Source organism: Monomorium pharaonis, chromosome 1, assembly GCF_013373865.1.
Source record: "Monomorium pharaonis isolate MP-MQ-018 chromosome 1, ASM1337386v2, whole genome shotgun sequence".
Classification (NCBI taxonomy): domain Eukaryota; kingdom Metazoa; phylum Arthropoda; class Insecta; order Hymenoptera; family Formicidae; genus Monomorium; species Monomorium pharaonis.
Window position 1 is genome coordinate 2875824 of NC_050467.1, and position 27821 is coordinate 2903644.

Sequence of the window (27821 nt, forward strand, 5' to 3'; positions counted from 1 at the left end):
GAGTGTTAATAAATTATCTACAACAAGTTAATGGCGCCATTAAATTTGTAAACGCTGAACGGTCGGATTCATTGCAATTTATTGAAAGGCCAGACGATTGGTTTCCACGCGCTCCACTGGACCGGTAATGAATTCGAAACGTTACGTTCGATTGTAATTTTTAATCCGCAACGCGCGATATGAAAGATGAAAACCGTTTCCCCCGCGGCAATCGAGACAATTAAAACGCACCGCGCTGCGTATACGGCGATAATCAATTACGTCGCACAAGAGACAAAATATGGTCGGCGCTGTATGATCATCGAGCAAAATCGGCTCCCCGGTATCTTGATTGGACAGATACGCGCGTGGAATTGCTTTCATAAAGCGGGTCCCGACGCACGGTGGTCGCGGGCAAGTACAAACGCGACATGCACCGCACTCTGTACGCGACCGGTCATTGTCATCGGCATAACGATGACGATATTCGCCGCCCGTGCATTAGATTGATTGCACGTTGATAGCGGGATGCATCGCGGGATGCGCCGTCATATCAATTCCCCACCGCGCCGCCTTTGCGGATAATTCGCGTTCGTGATTTCCCTGACCGCCGCCGCTTCGGTCCGCCGCTCGAAAACTCAATAATTGAATTGATACGAAATCGATCGATCGACGGAGCACTTTCGGAGTCGGTATCTACGGATCAACTCTTCCGTTATCGTGGAAAATAGACGGATGGTCGTTCCACCACGTTCGACGCGGACAACGCGTTCGTTTCATGCCGCGTTCGAAAAAACGAAGTCGTTAGAGATATTTATCGAGAAGGCCCCCTCGTGTATACAGGGAACTCGGAGCGAGAGAAAGAGAGAGAGAGAGAGAGAGAGAGAGAATAAATGGATAAAATAAATGAAAGAGTGCGCGTGTTCGCAGATGCGCGCGACTCCGTAAATCAGTTCTTGCAGCGTAGGAACACGGCGCAGCTGCGTTAACCGGCCCATCGAATGGTTTTTCTGTCGCCTATGTTTTTATATTAATTACTCTTCTATTCGATTTTGCGGGGAGAGAGACGGCGAGAGCGACTTCGATGGTTAGTCGTGAAACCAGCCTCGTCCGGAACGCGAAATGCGATCAATGAACATTTTCGCCGCTTTCACTCGCAAGTCTCGCCCGAAATCGTATGCCTGGTCATTCGGAAATTTACGCATTCGGCGGCATTTTTGACAGGATAAACCTGATTTTAATAAAATATGAAGTTTTCAGTTGAACTAACTGTGAAATTGAAATAAATCTTTTTATATAACTGCATTAAAATTAATATTAATTGAGTATACAGAAAAAAAGAGTTTAGTAGTAGCTATGAAATATTAAGTGAAATAATGTCAATTAAATAATATTTACTAATGTAATCAAGAATAATTTTTCTAAATATTTAGTATACATACAGGAAAATTACCTTTTCTGGATGGTATCTTTCAAACAAAAAGCAAAAGTAAAACTTAAAAAATATTAATGTAAAAAATAGAAGTCTGAAAAGTTGGTAAGACTCAAAATTGGCATAGTAGTTTGTAATATATATCTATACAATCCCTATCTATTAATAACCGCGTGTTATAATTATTCCGGCAAGAGTTGTGGAAAACGCACGAAGAGTGCGAAAGTTCGACATCTCGACGCGGCCGACCGCACTCCAGCAAAGTCGAAATTTAAAGTCCCCGAGGTTCCTCTTCCCTGCCGTGAAGCAGGGATTAAATTTGAACAAAGAGTATTCCCCGTCGGCTTCGCCATCCGTGCCAACTTTATTCGACTGCGAAAAACTTCGCGGGAAACGATCCTTTCGACCAATCGAGCGACCGCGCCGCAAGAAATTCGCAACTTACGTTTATCGGACATTTTCATTAAATTATTAATAGAACTATTAATATTATTCTATTTATAAGAGATACAAAAATAAGAATTTAAAATATTTCTACATTTTTTTTTTAAATAGTTCGTCAAATCATGTTTCGTTGAAATATTGCTCACGCTAATCAACATCGAACGCTGATTTTTCCCTTTAAGTCTTTACATAATTTTCAATCAAATATTACAATTCAAAATATACATTCTATTCACTCAGAGCTTAATATACATAGAGAATGTGCGGCGTACACGAAAGATTCGAGCGAACGAGTTGCAAGTTTTGATTTGACACTCGCCGGATTGGAAAAGTCTGCCTTAGGAGCTCGGCGAAATTTCCAAGAGGTATTAAAATTTCAAGCTTCCAATGAGTTTCCCGCGTTTTTCTTGAAGTCTTAAGATAGAACTCAACGCGGCTCGAGTCTTTTTCTGCAAAGAGAAGTCCTATCCCCGTCCCCAGGTTCTTATGCCGCGAACTTTTGCGGAACGAGGAAGATGTCAGCTGCCGGTGATATTCCGGTTTCAACTAAAGAAACGTTCGCGTTGATCGAAAAACGATATCGATTCATGACCTCGATATCAAAAACGTAGAAATCGGAGACTTGTTTTCATCGTGTCGTTTTCTGACAAATATAGTATGCAAAAATATACGTCCTATATCTTCAAACGTAAATATTAATACTTCCTTTTTTTAATAATAAGTAATATAAAACTTCGCTATTATTTTTATCTACTTGTTTTTATATTCGTCTAGTTTTAAGTAAAATGCGATCGAGAAAAATTAAGCTTCTCGAATTAACATTTCTATTAAAAAAAAAAGAGATTTAATTATGACTATGGAATTTTTGTCACGAATAAAGATATTATTTTCGTCCATCAGAAATGTCTAAATTATTTCGAATTATACTTTCCTAAGAAATAGCGAGAAGTAGTGCAAAAAATTTTAATGAAGAGAGAAAAGCAGAATGCGCAACAGCGACACGATAAAAAGGTTTAAGCGGCATAAAGTAATTCCCGAGACTTCGGGAAGCTCGCCACGACTATCGAGCGCACGCATGGCTTCCACTTACGTGCGATCGTTATTCGAGAGCTAAGAGGATCTTGAACAATCTCGAAAGGGTAGGTGCGAAGAGACGTTTGTGCGTGAGAATCGGGAGTGTGTGAGCCAGTTAAAGTAGATGCACGACGCGCCGAGTACGCGTATGGATGCGAAGGGTGCAAAATTATGTATACGAGCATAGAAGCCCCTTAAATTTATCCTCGACGTCAATATAGAAGAATACGTTGCGCCTCAAGATAAAGATGACATTCAAACGCACGTACAGCCTTCGCTGAAATTTATTCCCGTCCGAAATTTATTCCAATCCTATTTTTTCGCGTGCGGCACGAGACCTCGATTTAATCATACAAATTCAATTTATTTTTCTGACATTTATCACATGTCCGGGATAACAAAATGTATAATTAATTGTAATTAATTAAATTATAATCAATTAAAATTCGGAACCAATTCCACAATTTCTCATAAAATAATTTTGGAATTTGAGAATTACTTTATCTTGTGTATTTTAGCGGGCGAAGAAATTGAATTCGGATAATTTGCTGTCAAAATTAAAATCGTAATATAGGACATCTTGTAAATTTTCCGAGCCGGACGACCTAGAATTAAGCAAATCTCATTTCGACGGCACGTCCGGGACGACGTCGTCTTAATTCGACGAACGGTGACCCCGGTTTACGAGCGATATGCAAATTTCGGAATCCGGACGAACGGCGGATATCGTCCTCGCGAAGGGGGAAAAGAGTGAAACGGAAAAAAAAAAGGAATGATAGATCAAACGTTGTCCGCGTTCGTTCTCCTACCAGTCGGTGGTAAAGAATTACGAGCGCTCGGGATAAATGCTCATCTGAAATTCGTGTACACCAATGCGCGTCGGGGCACCACTCGCGTAGGTAGGTAGGTAGGTAGGTAAGGCCGGGACACGGCACGTCCGGTACACGTAACGGTTACTGGGAGACATAAATTATTAATGAGTACACACGCCTACGATGAAAGCGACGGCCAGAGGCGGCGACTGCAGCTAGACACGACTGTATAGCTCACGTCTTTCCTATGCACGGCGGCGTGACGTTGCGCCGCTCCGGCTGCCACATGATTCCGGTCGCACGTATGCAAAATAATTTAGGGCGCATGCAACTCCTCGGGGCTGAGTATTTCAATTAGAGTATTAAGGCCGGCATTACCAACGGACTTGAGGGAAAAAAATCGTGAAATTTGTTACGATGTCGGGAAAGTTATTAATCTGTCAAGTTAAGTCCATGTCATCGTTTGAATAAGGCTTGTCATTTTCGTCAGTCGAAACAATTCTTGTTATCTACTTAAAAAAAAACAATCTTCAAAATTATATTTTTTGCTTTTATCACATTCAGTCCTTTTTGCGTGAAAACTCGATAATATTTGCGATTAGCTCGCTCCGATTCTGCAGTAAAATGATAGACTTCGTTTCTTGATCGCATCTACCGTCATTGTCTCGATGGCAATTAATTATGGTAATTAGTTTGGACACAAATTCGCGAGCCTCGTTCGCAGAAGTTCACGACGGCGGTGGTCGGAGAACACTTGTAATTATACAGATAACAGACCAGACAATATCGTTCGGGCTAAAATCTCCACCATCGCGACGCGATGGCCCCCGTAATTACTAATTATCATAATCATTTAGTCGTCAGACGACGCGACGTCGGACGGACGAACGCGAGTACGTGGTATATCAGCCGGCGAAAAACGAGGAGCCGATAAGTGGCGACGACGGGCGACGAGGGATGTACTCGGGTGAAAAAGTCGGAACCCCGCTAAAAATATCACCGCGCGTCGCGGGGAAATTATTGCCCGCCGTCATTCCGCGATTCCGCGGCACCGGCTACGTCGACGACTAAATATATCAGGCCGTGCGGGCGTAAATATTTGTAAAATAACGTCGGCAGATGCGGTAGAGCCTAACTTTAGTTACATTCCGCGTGCGACACTCGCGTTGCTGCTGGTTCGAAGGTGGGAGACTCTTTTATACATATTTTATTGAGCAACATATCTAACGTGCAACGGACGTTTAATGATCGTCTACAAATTGGAAAACAAATAGGACGACATTTATCAAGTGTTTTTTGTAAAAAAAATTAAATCTTTAATAGAATATCCGTAATGTAAATTTTCTTGTTACACTTGTTCATATATGGAAAGAATTTGCTGAAATATCTAAATTAGTTAGATGTAGATCTGAAAATAATTTTGTTCAAATATCAAAATAATTATGTAGCAAATAATCATGAAGCTGGTTATTAGAATAGCATGAAACTTTTTGCAACATTGCCCATCATGCTTGAAAATCCTTCAATTTTATTTTTTTTTTTTTTTTAAATTTATATTCACAGTCACATTTTTAAATATTTCAGTAAAACTGTTCTTTTTGTGCGTATTTTTTAATATTTTTGTTAACCGATAGTTTTACATATGAGGAAATCAATTTAAGATAAAAACCGTTATATATAACGAATAGTAAGACAAAAAATGCCATAATTCTGCGCCAAGCCTTCGAGGTGTTAACGAGCGAAGGTGCAATTGACTTACCGGAGACTTTTCTTCCCTCATTCACTTTACTGGTGTTTCATCCGATCGGATCTATTGCGACAGCCTCCGACAGTTAAAGTCGCGAAAGAGCTTTTCGATCGTTAAGAACTTTTCGACCGATTAAATTTCACGATCCCGCAGGAGGCTCCATCGATTCAGCGTTTCATGGCGCAACGAGATACTTAAACCAACTGAACGATATGACGGACAACGATTATGAATCACACTATGTTAATGGATCTCTTGTCGTTTCGGAAACTAATGTTGACGTTCGGGCTGTTCGACAATTTCCCTCGAACGGGAAAAAAAAACGATAGCGGCGCGAGATCAGCTTACGCCGCGATTATATCGATATTATGATCCATATTTCTGTATTCCGTAGCGTTTTTAAGAAGACTATATATGTGAACGTGAATATGAGGATATCCTATATACCCATGAGTTTGCGATTATAGATAAATTAACATAATCTACCCGTGACCTTCACTGAAAGTACGGAGGCACTGATAAGTTACAATTAACTAGTGCGTTTGCCAGCTAAAGAGTATGAAACATTTATATGCGGAATTATAATAAATAATAAAAATTCGTTTCGTTTAATAAACCGTATGTGATGTTATCCAATATTACTGGCAAAGAGAGTAAAGACGGTAGAAATATGCGTATTAAAAGAGTATTCTTTCCGTAAACTTTGTAAAATCTCGCAATCGCAATTAAATTATTCCTCGCTGGTTAAATTCGCAGACGGAGTCTGTGCGAAAAAGAGTGTATATTTGTAATGACACGTTAAAAGGGCACGGTGAACAGGAATCATTAGTAACTGTCGATAACATAAAACTTATGGTCTGCCCGCGCGCCAATTACGGGAACAAAAGTAATTCCCACTCGCGACGGATTCTTAATAAAAAAAGAACTGACTCGATGAAAAAGGGCATGCCGTTAGTAACAGTCCATAACATTATACGGTTGGCGATCGCGATAATCTCGAGTTCGAGATTTTTCTCGTTACCGCCTCATTAGCGCCGATAAGTCCCTGTCGCGGGTTTAATCGCGGATTAAGAGGTTTGCACCGGATGGAACGGACAAAAGAAGAGAGATGGTCGAAAAATAAAGGACACCTCGTGAATATCCTATAATGAAGCTTCTATCCAACGAGTTTAAATACGATTGCAGGTTTAGCACAGAGATTATGGCTATTTCTTTCATTTAAATTAAATTTAAATTTCACTTCAAAATGTTTTTTTAATTCTAAATATGAATAAAATTTGGTTTTATTTAGTGTAGAATAGTACAGAATACACAAATAAAAATTCCTACCAAAAGTCTAATTTTCGTCTCTAATCCATAAAATCAATTTGTTTAATTTATTCGTATATTTCAAATCTATTCGTTTTTCAATTGCTAGCAGAATGAAAGATTGGCATCTACGAATTCGTGAGCCAAGAGTGTGCCGATAAGTCCGCACGCGTACGTTTCGAAATTGCATTCAATGTTAAAGCGAAATAAGATTCAGGCAACCGCATTTATTACGCGTGTGAGCTTTGAACACACAAGCTCTCCCACACGCGTGGCAAACATGACGCATGTTCGAGCACCCGCAGCCATGACGACAGCTTGAACGATGTTTAACAAACAGCAGTTGATGCCTGGGGAGATCCCTAAAACAATCTTACTGACATCGGAGTTCATTCTCGTCTTTCGCATGCGATGCGGTTTAGCTGCAGCTTGCACTGCTCGCGCCGCATCGCACGCAGCAGTAAATTGTACCCTCGAATTACCGCGATGGAAGTTTCGAGTGCTTATGATATAATAGCAACACTCTGTTGTAATAACTGACATTATTCGCTGCATCAATTACAGCTCATTCGTATGCGGTAATGAATATTAATATTAAACTACATTATGCATCGCGTCCACGACTCGAGTTAATGTAATAACGCGGGATACCTTTTTTTTGTTGTAGAGAATAAAGAATGCGCAACGTGTAACAAACGTAATATTGTAATACTAAAAATGTTACGATTTTATATGTACGCGCAACACCGCGTTAATTCCGATTGCGCGCTACTCGGTTAACTTTCGACCGTGAATTTCGTAGGTGTCAGGTTGATGTTACAAATTCATGGTTACGACACCGAATCACAAAGGTCGGACCGTGATCAACTGTAGGAAACCACGAACGATGCGAATGAACTTGATTAATTGCTCGGCTGAGTCACGAATTAGCGTGTGAATGACGGAACACGGGTGCAGAATCGAGAGTGAGAGCGGCTGGCTCGAAGTGAGAACGAAGTGACGAAGGAGAGTCGAGTGGGCACGACAGAAACTTTCGACCCGTTTCATTCGGCCGGTCGAGCACCAATAAACAAATCACTTTGCCCGAGGAGTGCCCCTATTGCGCGTGAGTCGATTGATTTACTCGATTATAATAGTCAGCTTACGTAACAAATTAGAACAATTTTTGTTCGAGCTTTTGCAATAACACTTGCCCGGCAAAATGCGCAAAGAAAATAACTTTAAAAAGTATGGCAATCCGTATAATTTTATAGAAATAATTATAATTTTATTTTGACTTATGGAAAGATTTTATTTAGATTTTATCGAAATAATTATAATTTTATTTATATAATTTTCATTATATGTATGGACAGCAGCAGGAAAACTAATAAACAAAATATTGACTAGAAGATTAATAGAAGGTATGTCTGAAAAATATATTTACAATGTTTGCACAATGGCTGTAAGAGAAGAACAAAATGCAAAATGAGCAGATCTGTTACCATTCGAATTTGCTAACGTGGAATAAATTAACTTGGCGTTCATTAATTCACTGAAGAGAATCTTAACTTTTTACTCCGGTGACGAGCTTGGAGCTTTCAAAAGGAAGTGTACGTTGGAACAGTGGGGAAGAACGACGATGATGCACTTAAATACACGGAGCCGTCCCGGTTTGCCACGCTTGCCTAGTTGCCAATGCGCTGCATTAGTAAGTACTAAATACATTAATTATATTAGTGCGCCTTAGACGGCGCAGCCCCGTGACCTAGTTTACCCGTTTCGCTCGCTATTCAGAGATTTGAATATGGTATCAAGGCGCGGAGGGAGGGAGGGACGAAGGGAGCTTGCGCTAGAGGCGGCGTGGCCCCCCGATCGCGTATCGATCCCGCGATCGGTTCAATGCGTGCGCGCTCGTACGAATCGTGCCCCAAATTAATTATGCCCGACTAGCGTAGAGTTTGCCCGGGCGGTTTACCCGGTAGTAACGATGATTCGCGTGAACGTACACACGATACGCCAACGTTAAAGGGCATAGTACATACTTAAACGATTTGTAGCGGTCGTTAATTCGGATGAGCTCGTTACAAAGACACGAATTTGTCTCCTCCGCGGGGTAACGGACTTGCAAGAAAGAAAGAAAGAAAGATCCTACGTGATTCAACTGTAATTCGAAAACGAAATATATTTAGAAATAAAAGTACGCGTTTTTATATGTTTGTTACAAAATGGATCAGGTTTCTGAATCAGGTGTTATTACTGTAATATCGCCATTTACACGCACCGTTGATTCTCGACATCTCTTTTATTAGGCTCTGCATACACATTTGCACGCATTCAATAAGGGGTTATTATTATTATTATTAGTATTTTCCCCGTCTTAAAATCCCACCGTAATAGTCCCGCAGTCTTATCACGCAGCTTTGCGCCCGTCGTTTGCTCCCTATTTAAAAGGGGCTGCTTTCCACGTCGGAAGCTGCTTTAAATCCCAAAGCGCGACGGGGTGTTACGCCACCGCGCCGCGTTGTTATTACACCGTGCCGAATCGCGACGTTCGATTCTGCATGCGGGGGAAGGGGGGAGGGGACAGTGGAGAAGCGGTAACATTTTTAAATTCAAGATTAAAACGCGGCGAGTCCCCTCGAGAGCGGCGGGGCGCGAAGGGAAATGGATTTTATCTTCTCGCCGGGCGATATTATCGCGTGGAACTATTTTTTATCCCCGGCGGGCCAGTGGGACGGAGCGAGGAGCGAGGACGAATGACGGAGAAATCGCCCTCCTCCCCCGCGTCCGCCTCGCGTTGATTAGTTCTGTTGCGATATCTCTCGGCCCCGCACCTTTCGGTCCCCCGAGAAAACGGAGGCAGGAACGAGGAGGGTCTCCGCACCGCTCGCGATTTTTCTTTCTCCATTTCTCTCCCCGTTCCTCTCTTTTTCTCTCGCCGGATACGAATCTCCGTTCGTTCTCTGACAAAAAAGGATTAGATAGAGCAGAAGTTATACGCGGGACAATGTAAAACATTGTAATAAGCTTATCCAGCCGCTGCTGGAAGGATAACGGCAGAGCCGCGGCGTGTTAAAAGATTACCTTAGAGCCCCCAGGAAAATAATCGAGAGGAAGTCCCAAATCGACGGAAAACTTCGAGTTAAGAATTTTTGGAATTATTACCTTTGGCAGCGAGCAGTTGTGGAAAATTTTTACGCCACGTGCTCGCACTCCTTCACGTAATTCTGACTTACTTTTTCAGTAAATAAGCTCACTTCGGACTACGTTGACCGAGTGGCGAATGTTTGGTTACAGGCCGTTTCCAAAAGAATCACGTGCCAACGATAAAGCGAGCGTGATACTCGCGTTAGCGGCGATCTACTAACGGCTTTACGGAATGCCGGATGAAAAATCTTCTCGTCCGTGTCGCACCGTGCGCGGCGACAATGTCGACAACGACGATGTGATTTACACCTTTCGGGACACGAATCCGCGAACGTTGGAATCTCACGACTCTCTCGTAACGTAGCGATCTTGTCACAGCGACGTTTTAACGCTAATGCTAGCACGACAAAAATACGTCCCGAAGAAAAAGATTATAAAGTCTCATCGTCAGTTTATCATTCGGATTTTAATCAATTGTAATTTGTTCATTGTACCTTAATTTTTGTAAAACCAATGTAGCTCTTGTTATGAAATTTATATTTTCAATAAGAATTTATTTTCATTATGTGACCATTACTTTATTATTCGGTAGATTCGGTCTAGATTTGAACGAACCTGTAACGCATCTTGTGAGCGAGTGGCGCGTTCGGGGTGATAGATAACGAGATGGTCTCGCCCCTTAATGCTCGCTTTCTCGCCAACTCCGGCCCGATGCCGATATATTATTCGGCATGTTGTTTTCCCGCCAAAGATTGCTCGCCCCTTCCGCCACAACAGAAATAGAAATGGGGAAAGTGGCGAAATAGTGAACGCGCGTAAAAACTCTCTAGGACCGCAAGGGTAAGTAATCCAATGCTGTATCGATCGATTGCTCTGTTTCTCTTTAAAGAGACTTTAGCGAGAGAATAGAATCATTTACAAAATGTCGATATTTCAAGTAATAAATTCTAGTTCCAGAGAATAAATAATACTTTAGAATTATTAATTTAGAATTGAAAATTTAATATCGTAAATGGAAAGACATTTGTCGGTGTGTGGACAATAAAAAATTGATATTCTCCTAGTTGTATATGTTCTTATAATTTTATAAAATAGTAGATTTTTCAACTTCTGCGTAATCAAATTTTACTTTTTCTGAATACAATTTTAGAAACATTAAAGATAGAAACTCAATTATACGCCATTTTACACAAATGTTAACGTTCCGTATCATGGTAACTAAGCTCTGTATTATGCTTTTAAGATAAGGACCACTTGAAATTAATACCAACATAAGATTTTGTTATATATTTACATTCCCGAAGTTTGTCTACCCCGAAAGACAGAGAGAGAAAGAGAGAAAGAGAGAGAGAGAGAGAGAGAGAGAGAGAGAGAGAGAGAGAGAGAGAGAGAGAGAGAGAGAGAGAGTCCCCTTAATTTGCAATTCTATATAAAGTTCGTAATTATAATTCGGTTAAGATTTTCGCAGAAGAGGAAAGTTAACCGGAAGTTTGCGAGGAGCATTCCTGAAATTTTCTGCAAACGCTACAAAATGCCGTGTATTATCTCGAATCTTGAAGAGTGCTACATCGAAAGGTAAGAGGAGAGGGGTGATTTTTAGATCGAGTTATATGTTGCACGGAGATATATTATCCCTAAGCCATTTTTCTTGAAAAACTCCCTAGTATCGAGCCCATGAAAAGGATAAAGTGGTTGCTGTAATATAACGTCATTGTACCCCATGATGGAAATCAGGTCGAAAGAAAGAGAGGAGGGAGGGAGGGGGGGGACGAAAGAGAGTGAAGCCGCAGAGAATCGCGGGTGGCTGACTGAATTTACGTACGAGGAAGGGCGCGCTTTTGAGATTCGCGGGGATTGAAAGCTCGATCTCTCTAGCTCGTGCAGTCGATGAAAAAACTGGGGCCCCACCCCTTATTTAGTAGCCAGATGCGCACACATCCGATTCAATCACGGGCATTTATTCAAACTGTTTGCCAGGCAGAGAAAGAAGAAAGAGAGAGAGAGAGAGAGAGCTTTTCTTCCGTAATAAACAGCAATTGAGACTTGTAAAGTGACTCATTTTTCAACGGCTTGGAACTAATTAAGAGAAATATCGCAAAATTCGGTGCGGTTGTAAGTAAACATCGACTAATTAGACATTATTTGTTAAAATGCGATGTGAAAGCGGAGTAAATGAAGTTACCATGAAACATGGGGAAACCCCGCGTGCTCTTCGGACTGAGCGTGCTATTTGTAGGGTTAATCTCGTTTCGCGTCGAGTGTATCGTAGGGCGCGTCTCCGAAGAGCGTTGTCTCGACCCTCGCGGCGCGACAGCGTCATCGCGGCTCGAAGTCGGATTCGATTGCGTGAAAGTAATTTCGGTGAGTGGCAAGTCGGCGCTTGTAAGCGAGAAAATAGCAGTCGGTGACATAGGGAAACGCGACCCTCCGGGAACACGCCGATCTTATTTTATTCTGGAAATCCGGCAGAAAGTTGTTTATACAATGGAATTTCCTATTTATTACAATCGGCATCCCCCGCGGGGCCAATTATTCTCCTTCTGACACTAAAATCTGATTCCTCTTGAAAAGCAGATCGGTAACCGAAACTAACGACTTTTCCGGCTTATCACAAGTCGCTTTTACGATTCCGAAAATTTAAATATTGCTCTGACAAAAATGTGAAAATCTAAATATTCCTCTGGAATTAAAAGTTTGTTAAAAATCTTTTTCTTACATCTACATTTAAGAAAAGCAAGAACCTCGAATTTGTTGATCTTTAAAATATTAGTCGCGGACAAAATGCTCTGCATATTTTGTTACACTTAGGACTCTTGCGAGATACCCATACGTGACGATATCGAAGAAGTCGAAGCGTCCAGCTGCGTGCGATGTCGCATGCAATCGATACTGCGTTCCTTGCGTGTGCGAGCTTGTGTCAATCCGGCGAGGATTACGATTAGCGTCACCGCAACGACAACAACGTTACACCTCCGACGATCACGTATATTGCCACGCGCGTTTGCATTACGATAACGAAGACGGTGCGACCATGCGAGACGATTCGATAACACGTTCGACTACCGGGAACAAATGGCAGTTGTTGCATCCAATGCCAGTCGACACTCTGCATATGCGGTCAGATAACGTTGGGATAATCGGTCTTAGAAAACCTCGATGTTTGCACAGATAGCGTTTTATCGTAAAGTAAACAAAATAAATAAGGGTGATGTGATATCCATTGGAACTTGGTCTTGATCGTCGTGGACACGACGAACGAACAACGCATTCGCGTCGAATAAAGGAGCCCATATGCTGCGAGATGCATTCATCAAATATAAATTCGCTGACGTAAGTTTATAGGCACTCCACGGAAAGAGTAACCACAAAAATTGTTCGTTTTGTTGTCCCCAAATTTTTTAGCGAATTTTATAGGTATCAAATTTTATAGGGATCACCAAAAAATTTTAAGCTGACTATAAAAACGGCTTCAGAGATATCAGGGTCTAAATGTTCGAAATTATCCTTATGTTCCTTGCTGTACCTTTTGTATCTACTATTAATTATAATAATAATCACTTATAAACTGTTATTTTTACTTTATTAATATTATATTTCTTTCACACTGTCATTTTAATAATAATCATTGTTTAATTTTGTGTAAGATGTGCACTCTTATAATACGCTATTATGTTACTATCAGAGAGAAACCTGAGAGTGGCTACCAGTCTTTTTCATGGGACCGATATTTGACGTAGCATCATTGCCAAACGAGAATCTGTTGATCTATGTATTTATATTTTTTCAGTCATCAAAAAATTCATAAAAACACAGACTGGCTTTCCACCATATTAAGTCAGCTATTTTAAATTTTGACATTCTCTCTTCGAATTCATCTTCGACCTAAAAAAAAACCTTAGGATACGATATTAACAAAAATAATTAATACATACAAAAAGTATAGCAAGGGACATGAGACTGATGCATTAATTGATTTTCGAATACTTGGACCTATCATTTCTCTAAAATCGTTTTTATGCTCAATTAAAAATTTTTTTGTAATCAATATCCTATCATACTATTTGGTATGCAATTCGACTAAAAATTTGCAGACCGTAAAACAGGCTAAAAAAAAACTCCTGATTTTCGGATCATTCTTTAACGAATAATATAATCATAATGGCAAACGCGAAATCGGAATATTTTCGCGTTTCGTATTAATTCGCACGAGGCGACCTCCGGAATTTAATAGCGTATTATTATAATGAAGCATCGGACACGCATGCGTCCTCATTGTGCTTCTCGCGCACAAAGTTCAATTCTATTATCTAAATTGATTTTAATCTCCGTGCCAAAATTTATGTCGTTCCGCAATCTGCGTGTGTTCGCCTTTCATCGCACTCGCTTTTGCCTGAAACGCGTCGACGTTCCCCGTATATACCGCGCACGCAAGGTATTCGACATAAATTGCGATACGCGAATCGGGGAGCGTTAACGACTGATTAATAACAACGACAATCGCGGCTCGGATAATAACCGCCGGTAATTCCGCGAATGCCTGCATCGGCGCGCCGTGCCGCGCCGCGCCGCGCCGAACGTATTGAATTGCACGATGCGACTGCGGCATACGTGCACTCTCCGGAGCGTATCTTTCATTCGCGACGTTGAATTTGCAAAACATCCGCTGGAAGCGGTGACGCAAAAATTATCGCGCGTCTCTGGGACGCGACGGCGCATTTTTACGCGCCTCGGCTCTCTCGTCTTGGATCGCGATCGAATAAACAGAGAACTTTCGAATCTTCCCAGAGATGGACTTTAGATTGGACTCTAGAAAAGAAAAGGGAGAGGATCAATCTTGAAGCACAAACGATTTATCTTGCGTGCCGGACGTACATTTTTCGCTCGCTCGCCACCGTGCTCGATGCGGCGGACGTGTAAATTCGCGCTAGCACCGCGATAGCTCCGCTCGTTTACGGGCGAATAAAGTCGCGCGAGGTCGCGGGGCGATACGTAACGCGTTTTGCGCGCGGATACGTAATGCTTCCGCCTCTCATACATAGAGATACGGGTGATTTACATACATATCAGTTTCATTTCGTTCGAGCCGCCCTTGCGGCACGCGCGGCCTCCGCGCGATGGGTGTAGATCGGAAAGGGCAAGGGGGAAAGAAGAGGGGAGGGGGGAGGAGATACGAGAAGGGCGTACGTGAGCACCGCACCATGGACATGAACACGGTGGAGAGGCACCCCCCTCGTAGAACGCGACAGATGCTCGACTCTCTCCCGCGCACAATGTCTGTAAACGAAGGCAGAATGCGTTATTATTATTCTTTTAATTCGATTTTATCTACGCGTCGAGATATGCCGTGTGCATATGCATAGTGCATGTCGCGCGGAGCGGCTCGGAAAGCCGAAAAAAATGAAGAGTGACGTGAAAGACCGGTTTTTTCCGCTCGAGGAAGAGCTGACGGGTTAGAAAAATAAATGAAACTGCGAACCTCGAAAAAGAATTCATAAATACAGAAAAATTCGAAAAGTCGCAATTGCAACGTTGGCTGCCTTGTCCGCGTAACAGCGCCAACAACGTCCGGCAGCTCGTTTTGTTGCACCGGAAAAAAGGGCGAAATAATTTATTAATTGCACGGTTATAATGCTCTCGACCGCGTTGCATAAAGAAAAAGTCACAAATGCTTGTACAAATCTACCTAAAGCTGCGACTGATGCTGCGATAAATGCTTCGAAGCGTGGAGCCCAGGCAGTAGCCGAAACAGTGAATAATAATAAATGCCGTGTGTAACTTCTGAGTGGGAAGATAACAGATCAACGTCCCGACGAACGCCTCCGCAGTTCATGTAGCTGAAGCTAGCAGCCAAAGACAGCAGCCAAACGCCGAGCAGCCAGGGCCGAACGTCATATAGACGTTTCCAGGGGACACCATTCAATCAAACGTTAAAAATACCCTGGTCATGAGATTTTCATTCGCGATCGTTATTAATTGTTTAGTGGTTTTTTAAATTGTTAATTACATTAGTCAGATAAATACAAAGAACGCTATCTTCAAATTTCTACGAAAATATTTTTTGAAGTCTAGAACGACTTAATTAACCGTATATAAGAAATTTTCATAAAAATGCATTTTTGCAAAACATAGTTGATTACCAGAATAATGCAGCGATTTTTTTTGTAAAGTACATTACCGCTTTTTGCCGCACCCAGAGCCGACGACAGAGACGTAGCAATTTCACGGCTCCAAACGATAAAAATTAATTAAAATAATATTTATAACAATTTGAAAAATGCCAATTAGAAAAATCCAAATTTGGAGAAAATCGTATCTTGCGTTTAGGCGTGAGGCGCACAAAATGATAAAAATCAATTTTTCAAAATATTTATAACAATTAGGAAAATGCACGTCCGCTCGCGAATGATCGATCAGTCGATTGTACGTTACGGAAAGATATTTCCAGCCAAATATGAAGGAAATCGTACCATGCGTTTAGGCGTGAGGCGCACAAAACAATTAAAATTAATTTTTTAATTATTTATAACAATTAGGAAAATGCACGGCCTCTCGCGAATGATCGATCAGTCGATTGTACGTTACGGAAAGATATTTCCAGCCAAATATAAAGGAAATCGTACCACGCGTTTATTCGTGAGGCGCAGAAAACAATCAAAATTAATTTTTTAATTATTTATAACAATTAGGAAAATGCACGTCCGCTCGCGAATGATCGATCAGTCGATTGTACGTTACGGAAAGATATTTCCAGCCAAATATGAAGGAAATCGTACCATGCGTTTAGGCGTGAGGCGCACAAAACAATTAAAATTAATTTTTTAATTATTTATAACAATTAGGAAAATGCACGACCTCTCGCGAATGATCGATCAGTCGATTGTACGTTACGGAAAGATATTTCCAGCCAAATATGAAGGAAATCGTACCATGCGTTTAGGCGTGAGGCGCACAAAACGATTAAAATTAATTTTTTAATTATTTATAACAATTAGGAAAATGCACGGCCTCTCGCGAATGATCGATCAGTCGATTGTACGTTACGGAAAGATATTTCCAGCCAAATATGAAGGAAATCGTACCATGCGTTTAGGCGTGAGGCGCACAAAACAATCAAAATTAATTTTTTAATTATTTATAACAAAATAAGAAAATGCACATCCGCTCGCAAATGATTGATCAGTCGATTGTACGTTACGGAAAGATATTTCCAGCCAAATATGGAAGAAATCGTACCATGCGTTTAGGCGTGAGGCGCACAAAACGATTAAAATTAATTTTTTAATTATTTATAACAATTAGGAAAATGCACGGCCTCTCGCGAATGATCGATCAGTCGATTGTACGTTACGGAAAGATATTTCCAGCCAAATATGGAAGAAATCGTACCATGCGTTTAGGCGTAAGGCGCAAAAAAGGATCAAAATTAATTTTTTAATTATTTATAACAATTAAGAAAATGCACGTTCGCTCGCGAATGATCGATCAGTCTATTGTGCGGTGCGACAAGATATTTCCAGTCAAATTTGGTGGAAATCGTGTTCTGCGTTTAGGCGTGAGGCGCACAAAACGATAAAAGTCAATTTTTTAAATATTTATAACAATTAGGAAAATGCACGTCCTCTTGCGAATGATCGATCAGTCGATTGTGCGGTGCGACAAGATATTTCCAGTCAAATTTGGTGGAAATCGTATTCTGCGTTTAGGCGTGAGGCGCAAAAAGAGATAAAAATTAGTTTAAAAAATTTATAACAATTGGTAAATTACAAATCTTGTCACAAATGATCGATTATGTATTATAATGACTAAACTCTATGCAAATTTTTCAAAGTTTGTTAAAAATCTCATAACCAGTGAATTTTTAACGTTTGATTGAATGGTGCCCCCTGGAAACGCTTATATGACGTTCGGCCCTGGCCGCTCGACGTTTGGCTGCTGCCTTTGGCTGCTAGCTTCAGCTACATCCGCAGTTCGACTCTCGAGCGTTGGAATCGTTCGCCGCGCCGCGTAAAATAAGCGTAAAATAAATAACGCTTCGTCCAGAGGATCCATCCGAAAGTTCCGTTTGCTGTGTGCATTGTTGCTACGCTCGAGTGTCACGCGGGAATCCGGTTTCCGCCTTTATTCTCGCTTAATGGTTACATATCGAGAGGCAACACAGCGGACGCTTATAAATAAAGAAACATTCTAGTGGATCTAGGAGCGGACGGAAAACTTGCTTTTCGGGGAAGTCGAAAATGATTTCTGTATGAGAAACGTTAGAAAAAACTATGGACCGTGCGGTCCAAAGAGCGTATACTAAGAAATTATTTTGTGTAACTTATAAATATCATGAGTTTGATTATATTGTATTTATATTGTTTTTACATTTTATTTTATTTTTTAATTGAGAAACAGCAAGCAATTGTAGTATATGCAATTAATTTTCGATATTAACAAAACAGTTTGTTTAATTGTTAAAACAATCATAGTTAATGTATATCAATAACTGCAAAACTTATATTTGAACGTAGGGCTGATGGGTGAATAAATTTTCGCGTGATTTCAAACGAGGAGTCTTCGAATTTTCCGCGACACCCAACTAATCTCTCCCGCCTTCGAAATCCTGGGCGCGGCTCGCTACTCGATCCCTTGAAATAACGTCGACGAAGTAACGGCTGAAACAGCCTGAAATCCTATTAGCGGGCACAATGGGAATCGGGGACGATGACGGTACTCGCGCGACGAGTCTTCCCGATCAACGAGGAGATCCTGGGTGAGTGTGATTGATTCCTTAATAATCACGTTGCAGGATTTCGACCCCGCCCGTCGCACGAGAGGCGGCTCGATAATGCAAATTTCGCAGGCGCGAGTGGTAGACCCGGTAATTATGTATAGGGCTGTCGAGGGGAAAGGGGCGAGATGCAGAAAGAGAGAGAGAGAGAGGAGAGCGACAGGGCCGTGAAAGGGAAAGAGAGAGAGAAGAGGTAGGAAGCAACACCACGACACAGGGTACAACATAGGGGTGTCACTCGCAGCTGTTTCAACCCCACGCAACGCGAACGAACCGCCACACCCCGCGAAACGAATCAAGGAGCAACAACAGTCACTCGGTCATTAAGGGGCGTGGATCGTTGTTTGATTGCGGAGGCTGAACCTGATTCTGTTTTTTTTTCTCTCTTTCTCTCTCTTTTCTCGCGTGCAGGGATAACAAGTGCGATCCTTATATAATTCCAAGAGTGTATTGCGTAAATGTGTATTCGCTCGAAACGCTACGAGAGAAGTAAAGGATGCTCGCACAATGCGCACAGTTCGTCAAGTATTTTCCGGAATTTCACGAAATTACTTCGTATACTTACGTCTCTCTACCTGCGTCCCTCGATCTTTGCCTTACAGAGATTATTGTTCTTTCCACCGAGAGATTGGTGTCGGACCCTTGGTGGTCCCCTCGAGTAGCCGCGTTGCGCAAACAAGACGGGCTTCGAGTGAGAGATACACACAGACACTCGAACCGCAACACGAGGAAATCTCCGTCGAAGCTCTCGCCTTCGTCGGCTCCAAGGCGACGGGAGTACGGCTGCGAGAGTGAGCCGATTCAAAGAGCAAAATATGTTAGAGTGGGTAAGGATTCATGTAATAATCCTAAAATCTCCGACCGACACTTGTTTATGTACGAGTCTGATTATATCTGCGAAGAACATAAATCGCATGACTTTACGACGACTTTTATTTGAAACGTGCAAATTACGAGATCTGTTGGAGAATGTTGGAAATAATTTAGAATATCGTATAAAAATGGCAATAATAACTGCGGTAAAAATAAAATCTAAATAAGGGCTTTATTTAATATTTTATGCAAATTTTATGTAAATGCACGATTAATCGAGACTGCTTTTAATGATTATAAATTATATTAATGATGAAAAAATATAAAATATAATATAAAAATGATACCTTTAATATAAAACACGGAAGTTGTTTCACTATTTGCAAAAATAGATTGGTCATATTTGGAATTGAATTGAATGTTATGAGAACGATATATCCTCCCGTTATTCGAGATAAAGGTAGAAAGGTGTTCGTTACTCGTGGTTTATCGACGAAATGCTGGTTAACGAGCGTGAATAATTATTTGTATTATCTCGTAATGCGCGTTATTATAAACGTAATAGTCGTGTCATTTGTACCAAGCTAATTAAGCGCGCGCGCGGTCCTTCTTTCTCCCTCTTTCTATCTCTCTCTCTCTCTCTGTCTCGCGCGCGCATTTACATATAGCTCGTTATAACGAGCGATAAATATGTAATAATCGTTAGTCACCTCCGTCGTTGTTTTCCCGAAAATCCGAGTCATTTTGGCGTCGACCCAAACTGCGAAGCGGTCGTTCGATAATCCCGTTCGCGTAATTACCGCGAAAGAGCCAGCCGATCTGTTCGCCGTTCGCCTTTCCTCGCGCGAGGCGCGTCATCGTAACGCGCGAGTGTAAATGCAGAATTCCGTCCGATGCCAAGCTTAAGCCGCGAACGTTGGCATCGTCGCCATTCGCGATGCGCGATAAATCGCGAACGATATTAACGGCCGGAATCGAGCCGATGCATAAATTCGGTGGTTGTAGCAGACAGTTGTATAAATAACGTGTCTCCTTGGATAAACTCATTATTCCTAGAGCTAGAATTTCAGGCGTTGTTCACGCATTTCGCGTGCAAAAGCTATTTCAAAATTACCACGAGACAAGATCATCAGGATATAACGAAATTACAATATTTTAAAATTTCATTAATCTATAATTACATGAATAAAAAGTGATATCAAATTTTTTAACCACAATTACGTTATCGATATACGTACGTGCATGCGTATATAGGGTTCGCTTATTCGTGCAGAGCGAAAGATACTCGAATATTTCTGGATATCGAGAAATTGTGAACATCAAAAATTTCGCATCGGAAATTTCGCGTCGCACGAAATTTATTCGAGATGTTCGCGTATAGCACAATCTATTCGAGTCGGAATCGCGAATGCGCACCGGGTGTATTTGCATTGCCGTCGTCGGACGCAGTTGGAACGTCTCCAGAGAGCACGTCCACGGGGCCGACCGTCGTCTCGTAAACGCCCGAAACTTGCTGAACGTAGCTCGCCGGGTGTATATTTCTGCGAACGTAGGACGCCTCCGTCTAGCCGGAATATAAATTAGATCGACTTGTCACCGGTCGCTGACACTAAATAATACTTAGCGACTGGATTAACGCGTGGTCTTTAACCGACCCTCCGCGCTCGCGGTTTCCGACCGCCGGCGCTGGTCCAACCTCCTATTTCACGGGTTGCGCGAACTCGTCCGGAGAGACGATTTACGCGACGGGCGTGGACCAGCCCGCGCCACGGAGACCCACGTCGAAAGGGAACAGACAGAAGAAAAATAAGCTCCGGTGATTTGCGAGTGATTAACGCGCGGCGGGATTAAAGACGTTCCCTCCCACACGCGCCTGACACCCGACCGTGAGTATCTGCATATGCGTGGCTGCGTGCCGTCGAATATACAAAATAATGAGAGCCCGATGAGAGCATAAACCTAGTTGTCGCCTCTCCGTTGCGATATCCGAGACGAGATGGAAGATCGTGGCGCTTTACGGACGCGGGCATTCTTGCAATTACCATTTGTAAATTCATTGATGCGGATTAACTCTAATACGTTTGCCAGCAAACAAATTGCATTATTGTGCATCCCAGTTTTCATTTTTTGTTGAAATTATCACGTACAATCGGAAAATGCCTTTCCGAATACGATGGAGACATATAAGTGTATTGAAAGAATATATAAAAGATAAATGAGCGCCATAATTAATATAAAATAAATTAATTAACGTTAATTCTCAACAGTATATATATATATCTTACCACATGTGTTAAGTTTATAAAATAATCTTTGTAAAAAAATTAATTCGGTTTTAAAATTAACAAAGGTTCTTGATTTTTTATGTACGATTTTATTTATCTCTTCACGAATTAGCGTCTTCGTCGTCAGAATGGCATGAAAAATACTGGAGAAAGATAGGTTTAAACACACATAAATCTGTATGTTTAGTAACTGGAGAAGCTTATCTATTTCTTATATTAGACCTTTCGATTTCTAGTATCGCAAGAAATTAGATACGCGCGGCGGTATCTCGAAAAATCCGATGGTCGCGTAAAAAGCTTGTAAACAGGACCGTTTCGGAAAGACTTATTATTTCCTGTCCCTCGTACAAATACCCCGATTACGACACCGTTCGTTTCGGAACGCGGGGCGACACGCGCATTTATTTTCAACGTCGGCAACGACGGACGCATTCCCAGTATCGATTGTGGCTGGCGTTAATGAGGCATCGGCACGTCAATATTCTTCCACGCTTATCTGCCCGCCGATAAAACGAAAACACGCCGGCCGGTGCGCGTAACAACGCGGACACGCTCCGATCTTTAATGGCAATGTAGAATTTTGTCGGCCATGCTATAATTCGCTTAACATAGACGGTTAAAGAGCCTCACGGTAGCGCGTTTGCTCAATAAATTGAAAATTCCACGCTCTTGTTTGCTTGGGCAAGTTTTACGCAAAATTATCGTCGAGCTGCGGAATCTTATTATTCAAGTTCGCTTTTCACAAGAATTTATAGCAAGAGTGCTGGAGTGTTCCTCTTGAAAAAATATTGCCTTTATTGGAGTATTAGACAATATAATTGGTCATTTATTCTCATCGTTATTTTGAGAATTATTATTTAATTAAAAAGTGAATAAGTAATAAAGACGTCTACTACTACGTCGATTGGTCTGGAAGATGATACGACAAATCGAACATAATAAGATCGCCTTATTACATAAGAGGAATTTTCGCTACTCGATCTGAGCAAAAACCTATTAGAACAATAAAAATCTGGTACCGAAGTTAATTAATTCTGCAATTAACGATGCCGGTGAAATTTAATGAGATAAATTCTTAATGTTTGATTTACATTACGATGGAATTTCATTATAACAGCGTTGATAGAATAAAACTTCTGCAACATAAAATTTCAATTATTTCATGTAACGATGTATTAAAATACCGGAAAATTCAGTGATCTCTGTTTTAGTCAGATATTTATGCATTTAGAAATATTTTTTTCATTTTTTCCACTTTTTTTCATTAACAAATATTAACGCATTGTCTCTCAACTAGTTTTCATTTATTATAAAACTAACGGTAAGGAACAAAACTAATGGTTAGGCAATCTCGTAAAGACAAACCGATCTATAAATCATTTTCTCCTTTCGATCGCCTTCGTGTCGAACTCGAATCGAAAATAAAGTTATTTGTCGCCGTAATCGTTCGTTCGCCGTCGCGAGCGAGCGACCATCGATCTCCGATCGTTGCAAAAGAGTCCTTAATCAGGGGATCCCTACCATTTTGTATCAGTCAAAGTTACGGGGCTTCCTTAGCGGTTGTCATTATGCAATACGCGCGATCAGAGCGCGAAGTGAAGCGCGACGTAGATCGACCGACGCGAGAAGTTGGAACATAATTCAGAACTTTGTCGCTGATCCCGCTCGTTAAGAAGAAACGCTTTTTAGGGCACTGCACTCGCGCCACCGCTCAATAATTTTTCTCCTGTCATTAGAGTCCAGAATGCGAGCCCGCAAAAAATATATGTACCGTGATGAAAACGAAACATCATGATAAAGTCGAAGTAATCTTATGTACACAGATATATATATACATACATACGTAAAATAAAATTTTTCAATTAAAATTCTTTATAACAAATATGTGAAAATCTAAAAGCATTTTTAAAATTATCCTTTCCTTTGTAAAAATATACAAAATTTTATATATGTATATTTGAATAAAAAATCATATAATTCAATATGCAAATCGTTCATCGCAAAGTATTGAAGACATGTCGATTTCACTTTCGAACGATTCGAAGATGCAGTTATCACTTTGGAGTGCTGAGTAAGGTGGCGGGCCTAAGTGGCCTTAACGAGGAAAATGCAGGAAACCGTATGTGTGTACGCGAGCGAGTTTACATGGTACGGACCGCTCGCACAATGTGCTTCGGCCCGAGTAATTCCCGTTCGCCTAATGGAGATAAGCCGGAACGTACGATGCGGTTTTCTCAGGTGGCGTAATGAGCGAGAACGCGGGGCCCTTAATATCGCGGTCGACTTGCCCCCGCGGACGCAGGTGCGGCGAAATTGCCTCGTCGTAGAATCTGAACCTCCGTGCACGCGGCCCCCACAGTTCGTGGCACGGCTTTACGAACCGAGGCCTTACGAGGTACTATGGCGCTTCCGCCGTGGTGTCCCCCGAGGGACAGTCGAGTGCCTTCCTACGGGCTGCTGCTGCGGGGTTATCGTCGTTGAAATAATTAATCGGGGCTGCGTGCGAGATCGATAGTCTCCGCCTGCATTGCGCTTCAGACCCGTTCTTACCTCGGGCCACGGGCTTCGGAAATGTTTACGGGATGTATTTTCGTCGCAAAACGTCGCAAAACGTCGCAAAACGTCGCGTGCCTATATACTCATTAATCGGAACGAGAATTCCTTTCATTACACGCGTCGGGTTATTTTCACTCGGAGCGTTCATAAACAAAAGAGCGAGGGAATTAAACGGGGCCCGACTGTGTTTTGCCTCTTATAAGATTACACTCCTGCAGGAATAATAACGGCGCAAAGAAAAGGAGATTTACTTCTGTACAAAGCGGGACTCCGAGCGAGACGCGTTTTACCGGGTTGACACGCGCGCTCGAATCTGTACACGTACGAAATTAATTCAGATCGTTATTTGCGTCAATAGCTCGCGCAGCTCGAACCGCGACTCAGATGCCGCCGTCTCGTTATATGCGTTGCAGCATTAATTACTCACCGCCTCACCTAGGAGCCTCAATCACCTCTGTCTCGCGTAAGCGCGTCGACACACACACACACACACGCGCGCGCGCGCGCGAATGCAAACCGCCTAGGGAAGCTTTCACGCCGCTGAAAATACCTTCCAGCGGAAGTTTGCGGAGATGAATCTCGCGCGCGCGCGTACGCACGCACGCACGCACGCACGCACGCGGAAATTTCCACGCAGGAACTTTCTCGCGAAAGCCATTCCATTTTTCGCGCGAATCACGCTGAAAACCACAATCTAAGGAGACAGGAAGAAGAGAGAGAGAAGGGAGAGAGGGGGAATAGACTCACCGTGCGAATCTGGAGGGAAGCCCCGTTCGTCACGTGCACCCTGCCGGCATTCTCCGTCCCTCCTTCCGCTCGAGACGTTTTCCTCGCCGGTTCGCCTTTAGCCGGTGTCCCGACGACTCTCAGTTGGATGGACCTTCAGACTACGAAGAATCGCATCTTCAACTTCCAAACGCTGGCAGTGAAGATCAGTTAAAAATATCGTCCGATCACCGTAAAGCGGAACGTGGATCGATCTTGGGGAAAAGAAATACCTGTCCGATAAGAAAATCTATCCGATATCTCTCGGCAAGCTGTTTCAGCGCGACAGCGCACGCGGCTCTTGAGGAACTATTCTTACGGTACGTTTCTACTAGGTATCTTTGACGAGCTTCCGCCTTCTCGTGCAATTCATGTATATATTGCTATAAAAGTCGACTTTGGAAGCGACTGACCTCTTTTTCACGGGGAAGCGGTCACGTGGAAAAGCGTTCCCGAGGAACTCGCTCGAGTTCGCCGAAGGCAACGACACGTTTATCGACCACGAGAGGTCGTTAATCGTACCTCGTTAACGCGTTATCTCGATTCTCGAACTTTTCGCCGGGCCGACGCTCCCGCACTCGCTCAAATTATCGCTGTCTTATTCGTGGCTCTCATTCGCTCAAATTCTTTCTTCCTTTTTCCTTCGGCTTCGTTCCGATATTCGGCCCTTGCGCGCCCGCTGATCGCGAGATCACTTACGATCGATCTTATTGTCTCGATCGGCGTAGTCGAGGCGCACCGCGAGGCGGCCGATGATCGATAAGGCGCTAACACGCTAATTGGCAGACAGCGACCGCAGCGTTCTAACGATCGAGTTAATTATATTTAATTGGCGGACCATTAATTGTATCCTTAATTATGGGTTCCGAGATATCTCGTACGCGGCTCCGGTAACGATCGGGACGACGGTAAACGAATGGAATAAGGACCACCACGTCGACTAGAGCGAAGAGTGACGAAGAAACTGCCGCCGCGTCGAGGACCACCGCGTCGACGAGGGACGGGGGGGGGGAGGGTGCAACAAAGCTGTTCCAGGTCCGGGATATTAAACGACGTCCACGTTCCCGTCTCGCCGGATTAATCCTGCAGGGTCCTCGCGCTTCCTCGCAAGGTCGTGGCAATCGAGAGGACTCGACGTCAAGTCCGCCCGTGATTTTCCTGGATGAAAAGGGCTCAGTTTGTCTCGAGAACGGTCCCTTACGAGGCTTTCTTACGCGCCTCGATGCCCTCTCTCCCCGAGAGGATCGTCCGCGGAGGAACGAGGGTCGTCGTCGTCGTCCACTTTTCTTCGCGAGAGGCGCCCTTTTTCCGGTACGATGGGCGTGCTTCAAGCCGTCGCCTCCGCGGAAAGCTCCCTTATTACGGCGATCGATCGGTCACTCCCTTTCTCCCCGATCCAGACTCGGTTTCGCAGGGCACAGGGCGGAGGATTATGTGTCTCGAGAGCTGCTCTTCGCGCGGGATCACTGACGGTTGATCGCGACGAGTGTGCGATGATCGACCGTCGTCGTCGTCGAGGTCTTAAAAAAAAATGCTTTGCGCTATCGCGTGAATTGTGATAGACAATTAGAGGCACTCTTCGTGATGCGAGATAGTTTTCGGCGCGGAACAGAACGACATAGGTACCAGGTCTCGAAGCAGATCGCGCAGGAAATTTCAAAGCCTTAAAATACACATCGCGCCGCTCGCCACGTCGCTAAGGAAACATCGAGAGCCCACGCGTCCCGCGGCCCTTTGCGACGCCTGTTTCGTTACGCGGAACGTCAAGCTCTCGAATACGAATTCTTCGTGTGACGTCTTCCTGTATAAAATGCGTCAGGCGTGCTCCGATGACAAATTCTTTTGCGTATATCTACGCGAAGTATTGAATTCTTCGCGGCGTCTACGTTTCCGCGTTATATAGCTCTTGGGTTACGGGCGCTCTAACCCAAGTTCACGTATCAATCTTCACGTTTGCGTACACTTTTTCTCTATTGAGTCCCGCATACGGTAAATGTAGACGCGCCCCCATTCGTCTTCATCGACACCGAATCTACTTTAATAAACTTTAATAAACTGAAGCCCCGAAGAAATCTCAGCGGATCGATCCTAAACGCCTCTCGTTACGTCTCTTGATGTCCCTCGCAGAATTCGCAGATTGCCGATGAAGATTTTCGATGAAAATCTCAAAGAGCGACGAGACCCTCCAAGGTGGAGGATCGTACAGCAACCACACGAGACTTGCTCAACCATGAGTGTGCGTGGCTCTCGGGAAAACGTTGCCGTTGCAGTTATTCAATTCTCGCGCGGACGTCGAATTCACGACCCGAATGGCCGTCCGCTCGCGTGAGCACCCGACGATGAACTCCGAGAGGAGAACCCGGCGCGGAGGAGGCACCCTCGCCGAGGTAGAGGAGAGGTCACCCCGCAGCGAAGCGGGCTCTCGGCGCGACTGAGAGGCTCGGAACCGCGGCAACGAGAGCCACCCCCGCCGCTGTGAGAGGGTAGCGGAGGTCCGGGGGTGTGTAGGTGCGCGAAAGAGGAGGAGGGCTAGAGGACGAGAGGGCGCGAGAGAGAGAGAAAGAGAGAGAGAGAGAGAGAGAGAGACGGAGAAAGAGAAGAGCGTGAAAGAGAGAGAGGACGAAGGAGTGTGCTGTGCGCGCAGCCGCGAGTTCGAAAGCCGGACCGACGGCATTAATTGTGTGCTCTCCTCGTCTCGTCGTGAGGC

General features: G+C 43.1%; 1 protein-coding gene and 1 long non-coding RNA gene across 8 annotated transcripts in view; one reads left to right on the forward strand and one right to left on the reverse strand.

The window, feature by feature from the left end:
* The window catches only part of LOC105833577, a 76062-nt gene extending 64251 nt beyond the window's left edge, over positions 1-11811 (forward strand). The window contains exon 4 of the long non-coding RNA XR_004964911.1: positions 7599-11811. This is a non-coding gene — a long non-coding RNA (uncharacterized LOC105833577). The remainder of the gene's footprint in view (positions 1-7598) is intronic.
* LOC105832186 overlaps positions 1-27821 on the reverse strand; it is a 546626-nt gene that overhangs the window by 323753 nt on the left and 195052 nt on the right. For 2 of the 7 annotated variants that reach the window (XM_036293112.1, XM_036293144.1), the window contains exon 1: positions 25097-27564. The exons of the other annotated variants lie outside the window; for them this stretch is intronic. The gene's annotated coding sequence lies outside the window, so the exon portion shown is untranslated. Of the gene's footprint in view, positions 1-25096; positions 27565-27821 lie in introns of those variants that run through there. 7 annotated transcript variants of the gene reach the window in all.